The 17,741-nt window shown below is 47.5% G+C and overlaps 1 pseudogene; it reads left to right on the top strand.

The window, feature by feature from the left end:
* The window catches only part of LOC124031669, a 73,314-nt pseudogene that overhangs the window by 42,808 nt on the left and 12,765 nt on the right, over nucleotides 1–17,741 (top strand).

The following is a 17,741-nucleotide window of genomic DNA, read 5'->3' as shown; positions in this document are numbered from 1 at the left end:
TTGGCTTAACAATAAAGTGGCAAGGGGAATCACCAATATAACCCTGTTACATGCACAGATCCCTGATCTCAACCCAATCGTACACCTTTGGGGTGAATTGGAACGCTGACTGCTAGCCAGGCCTAATTGCCTGACTGCTAGCCAGGCCTAACATCACTGCCCGACCTCACTAATGCTCTTGTGGCTGAATGGAAGCAAGTACCCGCAGCAATGTTCCAACATCTAGTGGAAAGCCTTCCTTGAGGAAGGCTGGGGGACCAACTCCATATTAATGCCCATGATTTGGAATGAGATGTTCGACGAGTGGGTGTCCACATACGTTTGGTCATGTAGTGCATTAACATGTTTCCTGCAAATCCTTCCATGTGAGGGGGGAGGCTGTCACAGATTAAGACTGTACAAATGGAGCACTGAGGATTACTGTCGTGTGTAATTCTCCTTGTTAAATATAGCTGCAAGGTTTGGGTGTGTTCAAGTGTGGAGCATAACTCCACATTTTTCCTTTGACTGTTTCATAAACAATTTGTTTTTAATACATTGAAGATAACAGCCAATACTTTATCTTTAGGCTATAACTTGTGCTTTATAGCATTTAAGAATACAAATAATTTGTGAGTCAAGTCTATCGACACTGTAAATGCAATCAAAAAAGTGGAACATTTCAGAACAGTCATTATTCTCTGTTATAAACTGGGTGGTTCGAGCCCTGAGTGCTGATTGGCTGACAGCCATGGTATATCAGAACGCATACCATGGGTTTGACAAAATATTTATTTTTACTGCTCTAATTACATTGGTAACCAGTTTATAATAGCAATAAGGCACCTGGGGGTTTGATATATGTCAATATACCACGGCTAAGGGCTGTGTCCAGGCACTCTGCCTCGTGTCATACTTAAGAACATCCCTTAGCCGTGGTATATTGGCCATATACCACACCTTCTTGGGGCTTATTGCTTAATTGTGTGGCATCTGTCTCCAATCACATTAACTTTTCACCCAATTTAATAAAGCTTACCAGTCAAAACAGTTTTTGCATATTTTACATTTTGTGATGTTTTGGTCTTACACGGAACCCAAACCGACTGCGCGCGAGTGCCTTCGGGCGCTATCGTGCAAAAATGTATTTTGTCCCCCTACACCAAACGCGACATGCAGGTTAAAATATCAAAACAAACTCAACCAATTACATTAATTTGGGGACAAAACAGACAAAACATTTTGTCTTTCAATCACCCACGTGAGTATAACCAATGAGGAAATGGCAAGTGGGTACCTGCTTCTGTAAACCAATGAGGAGATAGGAGAGGCAGGACTTTCAGCACGATCTGCATCAGAAATACAAAGTTCTATTTTAGCCCTTGGCATCGCAGACGCTCGTTGGCGCAATAATTGAATAACATGGATTTCTAAATTTATTTTGCGACGCTCGCGCACGCGACGTGTCAGGTCTGGTGAGCATGTTAGGCGTTTTTTGGGGGGGCTGTAGGTGCTCACAATTTGTGTTGTTGTTGAAAATTACTACTTAATCAACAGTAATACTTCTAGTAGGAGTGGAAATGTAACAGTATAACTTTAAACCATCCCCTCGCCCATACCCGGGCGCGAACCAGGGACCCTCTGCACACATCAACAACTGACACCCACAAAGCATCGTTACCCATCGCTCCAGAAAAGCCGCGGCCCTTGCAGAGCAAGGGGAACCACTACTTCAAGGTCTCAGAGCAAGTGACGTCACCGATTGAAACGCTATTTAGATATCTAAGCTAGCCATTTCACATCCGTTACAGAAACAGGAAGTGTTGTAATTTAACGAGAGACTAGTTTCAATGCAAAGATTTTCACTTGAGAAATGCATCTTAGTGAGATGTAAAAATTTCAAAATTTTATGACAGATTTCTTAATTCTGACTAATTTCAGGAAGTGTTTCTGGCTAGGGCTCCCGAGTGGCGCAGTGGTCTAAGGTGTCACTACAGTCCCTGGTTTGAATCCAGGCTCTATCACATCCGGTCATGATTGAGAGTCCCATAGGGCGGCGCACAATTGCCCCAGCATCGTCCGAGTTTGGCCGGGGCAGGCTGTCATTGTAAATAAGAATTTTTTTCTTAACTGACTTGCCTGGTAAAATGTAAAAAATCATTTAAATGTTTTTGCTTCGTTCTATTAGCAGGGACAAACAACAGTTATATTTTCTTATTTTTCAAGCGAAGGTCTTTAGGGAATATGCGAGCACAGACTCTTGCTTTACCTTGCCGAGTTCTGCTGGGAGAAAGCCGAACCTTTGTATGCAGACTCTTTATCCTCAGGTTAGACACTGACAGCTCACACTCAATTGGTCAGTATTGGCCTGCCAATCAGGAGAGAGGGGAGAAATGCCTTATCATCATGACAGAGACATTATCTGCAATCAGTTTTTCGGGTTTTAGCTGTATTCAATGAAGGTAGATTCTCATGGCATGTCCTCTCTTCACTCAAGGCAGTATTAGCTCAGTGAGAGTCAGTTCTGACTGACCTGACAGTGTTTTTTAAACAGATTATTTTTCTTTCTTCCAAAGTGAAACGTTTAAATGCTCTCCAATCTGCATGCAGCTTTGTTGAAGCTTGTCAATGAACTTAAAAAGGAAGATCAGCCATTCTGTCGTTCTTTACTCCATTCAATTAATTCAATTAAATGTATTTCACAGATTTTCTTGTGTTGACAAAAATACATTATGCCACAGTTATCTAGTGTACCATGAAGAAAACATTAAATATCAATTACTCTGCATGGTGTTATCCTGCAGGCTCTGTGTGGAGTAAATTTAGACATGGAAAGGAAAACAGGATTTCATGGGTAGAATTTAGCAGATTGAGAGAGCGAATTTTTGTATTTATTTATTTTTTAACCTTTTTTAAACTATGTAAGTCAGTTAAGAAAAAAAATCTTATTTTCTATGATGGACTAGGAGCAGTGGGTTTACTGCCTTGTTCAGGGGCAGAACGACAGATTTTTACCTTGTCAGCTCGGGGATTCGATCTTGCAACCTTTCTGTTACTAGTCCAACGCTCTAACCACTAGGCTACCTGCTGCCCCAGGTTTTCCTAATCTTTTCCTAATAAACAATTATTTTGTTTATCGTTTTGTTTATTTGTGGCCGTAGTGAAAGTACAGAAAAGCAACCTTCACCACTGGGAGCCCACTGCCAACTACAGCCACACCCAACACTGCAAGACATGGAGCAGTCCCAGCCACCAGCTCAACCAGCAGGACCACTGCAAATGTAAGTTGGAATGTGTGAATACGCTGCTGGGTATAGTACAGTATATAACCTTTTTCCTTGTTGCACGTATGTATTTTGAGTTGCTGTTGATCATCAGTCATTTTTTGGGGTTAATGATCCTAGATATGATCCCAATGATATGATATCATTGACTTTGCATTAGCATCATATGTAGCAACTGTGGAGTTACAGTTCAAGTGGCGAGTTGCATTATTCTACCTTGAGGGGGGTAGTTCTCTTTGCATTGGTTTGAAGTTGTGAGCATGTGTCCTTTCAGCTCTGGTGTGTGTTGGCTTCTCCCTTTCCTCCACAGCCATCTCAGGGTACAGCAGCACCCTGCCCTGCCCCATCCCCCCCGTCGCCCCCACAAGCCCCCACAGCACGACACACAAGAGATGCCAGCGGAGTAAGGAGCACAAGAGCTCACGTATGTGGATTGTTTTTTTCCATGTGAATTCATAACACTGTTTTATAATAGTTTGAAAATGTACCCTGCCTCCCCTCGTCAAAGTGGTGACCGCTCTGATGACTGATCACTGACGTCGACTAAGATGACTGATGGAAAGGCTGACTCCCTCTCTTCTTTTCACTCTCGAACACTCACTTTCCCTTTCTCTCTCTAGCTCTCTTTTCACTCTGACCATTTATTCTTTCTCTCTTCCTCCTATCCATCCAACCCCCCCTACCAGTGTCCCAAGCATCCAGCTCAGTGGGCCCTGGGGGTCAGGTTGTTCACGTGGAGACCAGCGAGGTCGTCCTGAGGGGGGATCCACTCCTAGGGTTTGGGGTTCAACTGCAGGGGGGTGTTTTTGCCACAGAGACCCTGTCCGCCCCCCCAGTCATCCGCTTCATCGAGCCCGACAGCCCTGCCGAAAGGTGACCCACCCACACACAGAGATGCATGTGCGCACACGGGCTTCCACACAGAGACGCACAGTGTGTTAGTCACTCAAGAGGATGGTGGGGCATCACTGCTTTCTCTGAGGAGTATTAATCTGGGTCTCCTAACTATCCAAAGACGTCAGTGTTCGATACACTATGTCCTATCAATTACATTAGCCACTTTGCTTTGATGTAATTGAAATAACTGCAGTGGTATTAGAGCCTGTGTTTGTGAGAAGCATTCTAGTCTACTTTCCCGGTAGTTTATTTGTCACACCACACTTCAACACTCTTAATTTTGATCCTTGCATTTAATATCTGTTTATTGAATAAGGTCGAACGAAACAGGCCAATTAACAGCGAGCACCGATTAGGCCAGTGTGTGGTCTCTCTCCTTGTCTTGTAAGATTAATGATAATGTCTGTATGAACAAGAGAAGAAGACAGGAGAGACCAAATTAAAACAAATGAAAAATGTAACAACATGAATTGATTGTGCACTTCAGGGTCCTGACTCAGTGGATTGTTGAGGGCAGTTGCCAGTGAGAGGAGATCAAAAGGACAAAGTGGAGTTGAAATATACGAAACAAAAATATAAACGCAACATGTAAAGTGTTGGTCCCATGTTTCATGAGCTGAAATAAAAATGGTCCATATGCACAAAAACCTTAGTACAATAAAAGGCCACACTAAAATGTGCAGTTTTGTCACAGATGTCTCATGTTTTGAGGGAGCGTGAAATTGGCATGTTGACTGCAGGAATGTCCACCAGCGCTGTTGTCAGATAATTGAATGTTAATTTCTCTACCATAAGCCACCTCCGATGTAGTTTTAAAGAATTTGGCAGTACTTCCAACTGGCCTCAAAACCGCAGACCACTTGTAACCACACCAGCCCAGGACCTCCACATCCGGCTTATTTTTCTGCGGGATCGTCTGAGACCAGCCACCCAGACAGCTGATGAAACTGTAGGTTTGCAGAATTTCTGCACAAACTGTCAGAAACCGGCTCAGGGAAGCTCGTCTCCGTGCTCGTTGTCCAAGGACTTGACCTTACTGCAGTTTGGCGTCGTAACCGACTTCCGTGGGCAAATACTCATCTTCAAATCCCACTGGCATGTTGGTGCCCCATGGTGGGGTTAAGTTATGGGCAGGGATAAGCTACTGTCAACAAACACAATGCATTTTATTGATGGGAATTTGAATGCACAGAGATACCATGATGAGATTGAGGCCCATTGTCATGCCATTCATCCGCTGCCATCACCTCATGTTTCAGCATGATAATGCACAGCCCCATGTCGCAAGCATCTGTATACAATTCCTGGAAGCTGAAAGTGTCCCAGTTCTTCCATAGCTTGCATACTCACCAGACATGTCACCCATTGAGCATGTTTGGCATGTTCTGGATGGCTGCGTGTTCCAGTTACCGCCAATATCCAGCAACTTCGCACAGCCATTGAAGAGTGTGACAACATTCCACAGGTCACAATCAACAGCCTGATCAACTCTATGCGAAGGAGATGTCACGCTGCATGAGGCAAATGGTGGTCACACCAGATTCTAACTAGTTTTCTGATCCACGCCCCTACCATTTAAAAAAAAGATTTCAGGTGTTAATTCCCAGCCATGTGAAATCCATAGATTAGGGCCTAATGAATTTATTTAAATTGACTGATACTTATATCTGAAATCTACAGCAGTCATGAGAATAAAGAAACCAAGATGGATCTGTAAATGTGTATATGCTCCATATAACAGATTCATGGTATTCGTCAACATGGATAAGGTTTCTTATCGCTTTACAGCAGGACTCTCATGGTCTCCGCTGAAAATGCTTTTTGGTTTCAGAGTTGGCTTAATCTGGGTCTGGGAAATGGGCCGTAATTGAGAGAAGTATTGGGGAAAACAGTTCGTAACACCTGGTCATTTGGATAAATGTCTGTCTAGTCTAACTGTATAAAGGCCACATTCACTATGAAAATGAGTTTTATATTTTCATCTAAAATGTGCTGAATGCCACACACAATTACCCTTTTTCCTCTATTTTTATCTTCTAACTGTGCTTTGTGTTGTCAGATGTGGACTTCTGCAGGTGGGGGACAGACTCCTGTTAATCAACAGAATCCCTACAGAGGATGGAACACTGAAGGAAGTCAATCAACTACTGCGAAATGCCGCTCTGGCCAATAAGGTCACTCTGGAGGTCGAGTTTGATGTAGCAGGTATAGCCTTTTTATTTTCTTTAACGTTTGTTTATCAAAGTTGGAAATGGCATCTCTTTTATCCATTCATATTTTAGCCAGAGCGACTTTAGTTAGTGCATTCATCTTAAGATAGCAAGGTGAGACAACCACATACTGTGTCATAGTTAGTACATATTTCCTTAATATAAGTTAAAAGTACAGTCTGTATTTGTTATTTATGCTTTAATCAATCTGTTAATTTCATGTTTTTGTCCCCAATTAGAATCAGTGGTTCCAAGTAGTGGCATGTTCCATGTGAAGCTGCCCAAGAGGAGGGGAGTAGATCTTGGCATCACAATCAGTGGTGAGAATACCAGATGCGAACAGCAGGGGGTGACGTAGCCCAACATTAGAATCCTTTGCCTTCATATCAAGTCAATTCAATCTCAGTTCAATTCAAGGTGCTTTATTGGCATGGGAAACATATGTTAACGTTGCCAAAGCAAGTGAAGTAGAAAATATACCAAAGTGAAATAAACAATAAAAATGAACAGTAAACATTATACTCGAAGTTCCAAAAGAATAAAGACATTACAAATGTCATATTATGTATATATACAGTGCTGTAACAATGTACAAATGGTTAAAGTACAAAATGGGAAATAAATAAGCATAAATATGGGTTGTATTTACAATTGTGTTTGTTCTTTACTGGTTTACCTTTTCTTGTGGCAACAGGTCACCAATCTTGCTGCTGTGATGGCACAATGTGGTATTTCACCCAGTAGATATGGGAGTTTATCAAAATCGGGTTTGTTTTCAAATTCTTTGTGGATCTGTGTAATCTGAGGGAAATATGTGTCTCTAATATGGTCATACATTGGTTAGGAGGTGCAGCTCAGTTTCCACCTCATTTTGTGGCGCAGTGTGCACATAGCCTGTCTTCTCTTGAGAGCCAGGTCTGCCTACGGTGGCCTTTCTCAAAAGCAAGGCTATGCTCACTGAGTCTGTACATAGTCAAAGCTTTCCTTAAGTTTGGGTAAGTCACAGTGGTCAGGTATTCTGCTGCTGTGTACTCTCTGCTTAGGGCCAAATAGCATTCTAGTTTGCTCAGTTTTTTTTGTTAATTACTTGACACATTGGAAATAATAATATTTTTGTTTTCTTATGATTTGGTTGGCTATTTTGGTTTTGTCTCTCTCTGTGGATCAATGCTCTGTGATCCATGACTGGTCTCTTAGACTGTCATGGAAGCTACTGCCTAATTATGTCTGAATAATAGCAGTCTAATAAAAGCATTTATCATCAACTCTTTCACACTTTAACAAGCCTGGAAAAACAAAGGACAGCAATTATCTGTAGCACAGAGGATTTTAGGGAAGTGATACCACATATACTGAAGGTAGTAGTAGGGCAAGCCAACAGTGAACTTGTTATATATGCAATGATGTGGGACTGTTGTGGATGTGTGCATTAAAGTGGAGCATGCATGTATCCAGAGCAAATTAAAATAATCTGGGCTACAGGTAACTACTGATAAATGTGATTTCTATTCCCTGCTATTATCATTGTGGATGTTATTAACATTTAATTTAATGGTGTCTCTGTCTGAACAGCAAGCAAGAGACCCGAAAAAGCTCTCATCATCTCTGACATCAGAAAAGGAAGCATAGCTCACAGGTGTGTCCCACATTCCAATCACATGGGGAGTCATGCTGATAAGATCAGCAAAGAAACGTCCAGTTTTTAGGTTACTCCAACAAATTACTTGCTTTACTGCCTCTGTTCTGGGTTTAGTTAAGTCTGAAATGCAGTGATACTAGTCATGAGCAGGAGTTTTTCCTCACCATGTGACCTTACCAGGAAAAACAGGGCCCTAGTAATAGTATCTTTAAGATGCAAAACAAATGTCAGGTACAAACAGACAAGTATCACGAGTATCATGTTTTATCTGGTTTAATTTGCTGCCCTCCTCTCCCCTGCCTGCTAATAGGACAGGCACGTTGGAGCCAGGGGACAGGCTGCTGGCTATCGACAATGTGCGTCTGGAGAACTGCACCATGGAGGACGCCATGCATGTGCTGCAGCAGGCAGAGGACATGGTCAAGCTCCGGATCCAGAAGGATGAGGATAACGCTGGTAAGATGAACACAGAGTCATGCTTCAACAATAAAGATGCAGTATTGCGTGGAGAGGTTGGTTTAAAGTACAGATTTCTGTCCAATGAGGTTGAATTCCCTAATGGACACATCTCCAGACTGTATCAAAACATTGCTGTCTATTTACCTAGTATAAACACACGTCATTACATACCATGTGTCATAAGAAAGTTAATATGTGATGTGTGATTGTGCTGTAAGTTCCCACTGTTTTCGCACATTTTAATGTAAAATACCATCTGAAAAAGAACTGTAAAATGAAGTATAGCAGAGTGTCATGGTGCTTTGATTTGTCATGTGGCTTGTTTTTACATGTTTCATTTGTGACTCATGTCTGATGTGTGCTAGCTAGTGTGCCATTTATTTTTGGTCTAATTTATCCCTTATGTAATAACTGTCATATTTCTACATGTTCTGAGCATGTGTGGTTATGTGTGCTCTCTCTCTCCCTGTCAGATGAGCTGGAGATGTCTGGTTCCATTATCTACACAGTGGAGCTGAAGCGATACAACGGCCCGCTGGGTATTACCATCTCAGGCACAGAGGAGCCTTTTGACCCTATCGTCATCTCAGGCCTCACCAAGAAGGGCCTGGCTGAAAGGTGAGAGTGTTGGGGTTCAGGTGTCAGGGGCATGAGGTTGGCGCTCCTATTATAAGAGTGGTTAGAGGTGATGAGACTATAGGGAAGATCTGAATTGCATACTCCTCGCGTCCTCTCCCCTCTGACCTTCTCCTCTAATGGGTTTTGAGAAGGAGGCGAGGAGAGAGGACACGAGGAGTATATAATTAAGATTCTCCCATAGACTGGCTCCATAGGTGTCAAAAGCCTTTCCTTGACTCCTCTGCTTCATCTGTACTGTATGTATAGACAGGCTGTAGGTGAAAGCAATATGGAGGATGCCTACCTGCCTTCTGTCTGGATTTTCTGTACAATTCTTTAATGTCAGTATAGATAGTCGAAGGTTGGACTATTGAGATGCACTTCGACTCTACTATTATGGTTGTGATTTACGGTTGAATTAAGGACCCTACGAACTGTGATTTTTGCCACACCCTCAAAGCCACACAGTGTAAAATATGTCAATAAACAATAGCTGTCTGGTCTGAAGTTTGCTTAATCAGCTCTTTGTTACTCTCTTGCCAAACTGGACAGTCGGGCCGTTTCATTGCCGCGACCATACAGAAAAGCCTCTGAAACAGAGAAGGAACTATCACCACACTCTGTCTTTTATCGCCTTCTTATTAGAGCCCAACCATATATCGTTTCACCAATATTATCAGCTGATGATATTCGATAAACAGGATGAAAAAGGAAAATATGTTAAAAAAAAAAAATAATAATAATAATCTACTGTATTGTTACGGTTAGGTGTTTTAATACCTCTACTAACATACTGTATACTACGTACTTAATGAGTATATACTATATACTCTTAGTTAATTTTATTATACTGTAATGACCCGACTAGATCATAAATGAACAATTGTCCAGACAGAGGCTGGAGTTTACGAATTGACGGTTTATTACACCAACTTTACACAGGCTACTGTTTGGGCCGTAGCACACGCCAAATAGATGACACAAGCCAATCGTGACCTTCTCTTGTGAAGCCCAGACGTAAGAGAGAGAGAACAAAGGCTGAACCTGGTCTTAACTTCCAATGCTCCACCCCCCTGCCCAACCCCCCTCCATGCCACTCTGCCAACCACCAGGATGCCCGGCATCAGAACATTCCAGGCATTCCCGTGATTGGCAGATAGCAGGTTGATTGACAGGTCGGACCCCGCGAACACCGGGCACTGGTCAGTACAACACAACCACCTCCTAGCCTAACACATAACACACAGCTGTCTGTGCGGGTCGCTATACAGCCCCCCCACCACAAAGTCCCTCGTCCCCGAGGGAACAAACAAAGTCTCTGAAGCGACCCGGAGGTCTCCTTTGCCTGCGTGGCCGTGATGGTCGCAGAGTGCCCCTCTGGGACCCAGGGGATGAAGGCAGGGATATGGGTGACAAGGAAGCGGGAACGGGTATTACAGTCCGTGGCTCTGGGGAACCACGCGGTGACACAGGGGGGGAGACCGGGGGAGTGGGCTGTCTGGAGCCTTGTCTGCGGCACCTGAGGGTGGGTGCCTGGAGAATGTCATTGTCAGAGAGGGGAATTGTGGGGGTTCCTGGGGTTTGGGGAGAAGAGGCCCCTCTGTATGGGGCTAACCTGTCCCGGTGCAGTGCCACCTTTCTCCCCCTGGGAGGAAGCTGCACCCGGTACACAACCTCCCCTACCCTCTCCAGGACACTGCAGGGTCCCACCCAGTGACTGTCCAACTTGGGGCATCTGCCTTTTTTCCTTAGGGGCTGTAGACCCAGACCAGCTCCCCAGCCACAAAGTGCCTTCCCCGGGTGTGCACGTCATAGTTCCTTTTCTGCCTCACACCTGCATTCACCAGCTGCTCTCTGGCGAAGGTGTGGGCTGTCTCCAGGCGGTCCTGGAGTCTCCGGGCATACTCCGGCCCCGGAGGAACATGAGGGCTATCCAGGGGCCGACCAAAAGCCATCTCCGCAGGGTGCGGATCTCTCCCCAGCATGAGGAGGGCAGGCGTGCAGGAAGTGGAGTCTTGGACAGCGGAGCGGCATGCCATGAGGACCATAGGCAGGTGCTTGTCCCAGTCACGCTGGTGTTTGGAAGAGACGATGGCCAGCTGCTGTCCAAGCGTTTTGTTGAAGCGCTCCACAAGGCCATCACTTTGAGGATGGAGAGGAGTAGTGCGGGTCTTGTGCATACCCAGCCTCTCACACATGGTGGCGAACACACGGGACTCAAAGTTTCTGCCTTGGTCGCTGTGGATGGACTCTGCAGCTCCAAACCTGCTGAACATCCCCGCTGTCAGGGCGTCGACGATGGTCTCTGCCTCCTGGTCAGGCAGAGCATAGGCCTCGGGCCATTTTGTGAAATAGTCCATGGCCGTGAGCACCCAGCGGTTTCCACTGTCTGTGGTGGGGAACGGCCCAACTACATCCACTCCCACCCTCTCCATGGGAGCCCCCACTGGGAACTGTTGGAGCTGAGCATGAGAGCGGCCTGGGGGGCCCTTTCTCGCTGTGCAGTTGTCACAGCGGCGACAAAAGTCCTCCACATCCCTCTTGTGCTGCCCCCAGTAGAAGCCCTGACGGAGACGGCGCAGTGTTTTTGTGACCCCAAAGTGTCCAGTCCCCACCCCCCCATGAGTACTCTGGAGCACAGCCTCCCGCAATGCTTTTGGGACCACCACCTGCCACCACTCCTCTCCCGTAGCTGACTCCTTCCATGCCCGCTGTAGCACGCCATCAGCCAGCCGCAGTCTCTCAAACTTCGACCACAACCCTTTGGTCGCGAGTGAGAGCGCTGTCACCTCTTCCCATGGTGGCCTCACCTGCGCCTCTACCCACTGTAGCACTGGCTGTAGGTCTGTGTCCCGTCCCTGCTGCTGCCGCCATTCAGCCACGTCGGCAGACAGGCCCGCTCGCCCGACACACTGTGGCACAGACACCCTCCTCTGCCCGCAGCTCTCTCTCCCGTCCCTCTCTCCGTTCACAGTGGCGGCAGCCGTCTGCAGTACAGGGCCGACGGGACATGGCGTCGGCGTTGGAGTGGCGTGCCCCTGCCCTGTGCACCACCGTGAAGTCATACGGCTGAAGCTCCTCCAACCAGCGTGCCACCTGCCCCTCTGGCTCTCTGAAAGACATGAGCCACTGGAGAGCAGAGTGGTCAGTCCTTACAGTAAAGGGCAGACCACCCAGGTAGTACTTGAAGTGTTTGACGGAAGCCACAACAGCCAAGAGCTCCCGCCGGGTGACACAGTAGCGGCGCTCATGTTTGTCAAATGTTTTGCTGAAGTACGCCACCACTCTCTCCCCCTCTGGCCCCACCTGGGCCAGCACCCCACCCATGCCCACATTGCTCGCGTCTGTGTCCAGGATAAAGGGCAAGGTGAGGTCAGGGGGGCGAGCACGGGGGCCTCGATCAGTGCACGTTTGAGGGTGTTGAACGCCTCCTCACACTCCACTGTCCAAGTGAAAGCCTTGTCCTTCGGCAGCAGGCGGTTCAGTGGAGCAGCAACGCTTGAGAAGCCCCGTACAAACCTCCTGTAGTACGAGGCCAGGCCCAGGAAGCTCTTCAGCTGACGCTGGTCGGTGGGGGTGGGCCAGTCTCTGACAGCCCCTACCTTGTCCTCCATGGTGCTGATCCCCTCCTTTCCCACTCGGTGGCCCAAGAAGGACACCTCTCTCCTCATGAAGTGGCACTTCTCGGGGTGGAGCTTCAGACCTGCGGCAGCCACCCTCTCCAGCACACGCCGTAGCGCCCCCAGGGCTGACTGGAAGGAGCTGTCATGGGCCAGGATGTCATCGAGGTATACCAGACACTGCTGTCGGGGGATGCCATCCAGCACCCTGTCCATCAAACGCTCAAAAGTAGCTGGAGCGTTGCACAGGCCAAAGCACAGGACCTTGAACTGCCAGTGTCCTCTGTTAGTGGAGAATTCAGTTTTGGCTCTGGCCTCTGGGGAGAGGGGCACCTGCCAGTAGCCACTGCGGAGGTCTAGTGAGGAGAACCAGGAGGACCCCCTAACCAGGTCCAGCGACTCATCGATACGTGGTATGGGGTATGAGTCCTTCCTGGTTACCTCATTCAGCCGCCTGTAGTCCGCACAGAACCTCAGCTTGCCCCCCTTCTTCAGAACCATGACGACTGGCGCCGCCCAGGGGCTGTCTGAGGGCTCAATGAAGTCTGCCCGCTGCATCTCCAACACAGCCTTGTCTGCCACCTCCTGGCATGCCAGCGGGATACGGCGGGGACGCATCTTGATGGGTCGAGCATCACCTGTGTCGATCTCATGCTGCACCAGATGAGTCTGACCCACCTCTTCCTCACTCAACGCAAAGCTGTCTCTGAATTCAAACAGCAACTGCCACAACCGTTCCTGCTGCTCAGGGTCAAGACCAACACAGTTCCTCCCCCATATCTCCCTCACTGCAGTGTCCTCTCCTCCCCCATCTGGGGTAGCTGGGCTGGGGGGGTGCGACCCGGGCTCACAGAGGGCTGTGTCATGGAGGTAGCTGGGGGAATGTAACACACCGCCGTAGGTGACAGGGGGACTGGGGAAAAGTCACACACAGCTGTGGGGAGGGGGCGCAGCCATGAGTCTCTGCTGCTTTAACTGTTGGAGTAAAGGGTTTGTTGGGTTGAGTGAATGTGACATTAGGGGGGCCATGGTGACTTCCGTCCCTCCCTGGAAGCTCAGTGTGCCCCTATTTAGGTCTAACTGGCAGCCTGTGCTCCTAAGAAAGTCCAACCCCAGGATACAAGGGTCCTGCACAGCCGCCACCCACACAGGATGACGCACAGTCCTGCCCCCTACTGTCAGAGTCATTATTCCCTTCCCTTTCATGGGTGCCAGCTCACCTGTGACTGTGCGGAGTTGCACAGTTGTAGGCTCACACTGAGTCCAACCTGGCACAATATCTGGCCTCACCAGAGTTACTGTGGACCCAGTGTCCACCAGGGCGGAGCAGGGCACCCCCTCCACAGTGACAGGGACATGACAAAAGTCCCCAACACAGGTCCGGCCCACCACAACAACAGGCTCCATCCGCTTGCCCTCGTCTGCTTCTGGGGGAAGTGGAGCCTTGCTTCCCCGTCTGTGCTGGTGGGCTCCTCCTGAAGATGATGGTGGTTGGGATAGAAAGCCAGGGGTCCGCACTACCCGGTCTATGCGGACCCCGAGCCGTTTCCCTGAGCTCTGGGGGATATGGGGCAAACTCGGCGCAGATGGCCTGGCTGGCCACAACCCCAGCAGACCCTGGGACCAGGGCGTGTGTTTCGTTCCGCCTGTAGCAACACAGCACGAATGAGTTTTGTCATTTCGGCCACCCAAGCAGGCTTTTCCGGCTCCGGGCTGCTCTGCCCCCCAGCTCGCACAGAGGGTGTGTCTCCCTGCACCCCCACCAAAGCCCCAGCTGAAGCCCAGCCCACACCAGCTCCCTCTCCAAAGCCATCTCCAAGGCTGTCTGCAATGACTCAGGATGAGCCAGCTGGGTCTGTATGCGCAGCTCCGTAGGAGAGAGCGCCTGTATGAACTGGTCCCGTGCTAGCTCGCTCTGCACGGAGGGGGCATGTGAGCATATGCCCGCCGAGAGAGGCTCTCAATGTCATTAGCTAGCACCCGTAGAGGCTCTCCAGGCTGCCTGCGTCTATTACTCAGTTCGGAGCGCAGTAGCCCGGGCTGTACACACTGTCCATAGCGCCTCCTCAGTGCTCCCACTAAAGCCCCATAATCATGCCTGTCCTCGGGGCTAATCAATATCAAACAGGCCAGAGCTTCATCCGTGAGGCATAAAGCCAACTGCAGTGCCCTTTCTTCATCCGACCACCCCCTAAAATGAGCTAACAGTTCAAACTGAGCATGAAAAGCTTCCCAATCCGCCTTACCGGAATACTTCGGGGTCTTAACCGATACGGACGCAGCCGGGAACTGGGCGCCGCCATGTTTGTTTACATCCTGAGCCCCAGATTCCTCATCACGCCGCGTCGACGTCACCACTTCGGTCCGCCCACCAGAATCCGCGCGAAATACATTCGACGAAGCACTTATGCCCGCTTCAGCCGCCATCGCTCTAACGTCCTCCCTCAAGCGGCCTCTGCGCTCCGACGCCCTGGCGATCTCCTCAGACAGAGCCCCCGACGTCCATTCACACGCACCTCCTTGGCCATAATCGTCCCCTACCTCCACCTTCACTTTCAGATTCCCTCGAAGCATTTTCAATCCCCGTTCTCACCTACGGTAGCTAGCCACATAAGTCAGCTAGCTAGCTGGCTAACTTGTATCAACGTTTTTACTTCTGACACCAATGTAATGACCCGACTAGATCATAAATGAACAATTGTCCAGACAGAGGCTGGAGTTTACGAATTGACGGTTTATTACACCAACTTTACACAGGCTACTGTTTGGGCCGTAGCACACGCCAAATAGATGACACAAGCCAATCGTGACCTTCTCTTGTGAAGCCCAGACGTAAGAGAGAGAGAACAAAGGCTGAACCTGGTCTTAACTTCCAATGCTCCACCCCCCTGCCCAACCCCCCTCCATGCCACTCCGCCAACCACCAGGATGCCCGGCATCAGAACATTCCAGGCATTCCCGTGATTGGCAGATAGCAGGTTGATTGACAGGTAGGACCCCGCGAACACCGGGCACTGGTCAGTACAACACAACCACCTCCTAGCCTAACACATAACACACAGCTGTCTGTGCGGGTCGCTACAATACTATAAACAAACAGTATGTTTTTGGTTGAGCGTACTAGCTCTTCTCCTGTCTACAGGAAGTTGATGTTGTTCCTATGCAACCTCTTGCGAGCTAGTTAGCATAACAAATGACTAGTTAGACATTTTACCACTTTCGGTGTGTCCTTAAATTCGATCTGGAGTGCCAGAGTTAATTCAGAGCGTTTTGCTCTCAGAGCGCATACTGGACTCTATGGAGTAGGGTTGATTTGAGCATTCTGACCTTACAACGGCAGTCAAGCACCCAAGCTAACGTTGACTAGCTTTCTAGCTACTTCCAGACACATGAGAGAACACTGACCATTTTACGTGCCCTAGCAGAGCTGGTTAGGCAGTTTTCATGTTATCCATAGCGTTGGCGACTAACTGTGCTGTTGGCAACAATTGAATTACGTCTGCCATATTCAACGGGTGTTGAGCGCTCATAAGTTCATTATTCTGTGCACTGGTACACTCAGACGAGAGTGCTCTGAAAGCAAATTTTCGAAAGCACCCGAATGTCCATTGAGAACACACAATGACTATACCCTTTATCTAAGCTAAGAATGACGGGAATGATCAAGTCAATAAACGTTGGGTAGTTAACCTGTGGTTAATATGCTGGCAAGTTTGACGTGTAAGTAGCCAACTAACGTTAGGTAGCTAGCTAACATATCGGTACATACTGCTGTATTGATATGCTATGTGGTTCTTAAGGACAGCGTAGCTAACAATTTGTCAGCCAACATAACGTGTAAGGTAAATTATATGAAAAGTAATTTATTACATTGCTCAACATTTTCTTAACATTTGTTGTAATTAGTCAAAGCAATGAATTTGTATCCGCTCTCGTTGTACTTCGGCGGCGCATATTTTCCGCCATTTTATTCAAATCTGAAAACAATGTGAAGCCATTTCCACAAGAATTGCATTATGGGCCCTAAAAGTACGGAAATAGTGTCCTTTGTGTGTATACTTCATATTTTGGCAAATTTAGTACGATATCCGGGAACTTTTGGCATACTAACTATATCTAATAAGCATTCTTTATACTCAATTCACATCACAAATAGTTCGGTTAGTGTGGTTAGTATGAGTATTCGAACACAGGTTTCCATAGGATAGCAGGAAGTCGCTTTCTCAGCAAAACCTCTCACAGACCTAGCCTGGTTCCAAACCTGTAAGTTATGTGCTTCAGGTAAGAGAACAGAGCTGTGAAGTAGTGACTGCTTAGCTGCAGCGTTTTTCCCCCACCCTTAGTGGGGGGGAAAGTTCATACAAGTTCATACACTTGTTTAAGGGTGTTACAGCATGTCATTTGAGCTGATATTCCGGTCCTCTATGCCCAAGTTGGTTTTAGGTGGTTTGAACAACCAATTACCTTCTTGTTCTCTTATCTATCTATATATATGCCATTTAGCAGACGCTTTTATCCAAAGCGACTTACAGTCATGTGTGCATACATTCTACGTATGGGTGGTCCCGGGGGATTGAACCCACTACCCTGGGTTCGATCCCAGGGTAACGCCACTACCCTGGCGTTACAAGCGCCATGCTCTACCAACTGAGCTACAGAAGGACCACAGTGTTTGTAATATGATTGATATGTATATCTGTTGTCTCATGATACCCTAGGAAATGACAAGGGGTGTCTTCCTTTGAAGGAAATTTGTATTCCTTCAAAGGAAGACGCCCCTTGTCATTTTGTATTCATTTTGTCTTTTGTCTTCATTTTGTCTTCTATAGGACTGGTGCCATCCATATAGGGGACCGTGTCCTGGCCATCAACTGTATGAGTCTGAAGGGGAAACCCCCTGAGTGAGGCCATCCATCTACTCCAAATGGCCGGAGAGACTGTCACCCTTAAGATCAAGAAACGCCAAGACGGTATGTACTACTGTTGTTAAGTTTGTTAATCATGGAAGGGCATGCTGAGCCCTGTATTTGTTAGA

This window comes from Oncorhynchus gorbuscha, linkage group LG03 (genome assembly GCF_021184085.1).
Source record: "Oncorhynchus gorbuscha isolate QuinsamMale2020 ecotype Even-year linkage group LG03, OgorEven_v1.0, whole genome shotgun sequence".
NCBI lineage: Eukaryota > Metazoa > Chordata > Actinopteri > Salmoniformes > Salmonidae > Oncorhynchus > Oncorhynchus gorbuscha.
The sequence above is the reverse complement of the archived record's forward strand: the minus strand, read 5'-3'. Positions and strand labels throughout refer to the sequence as shown.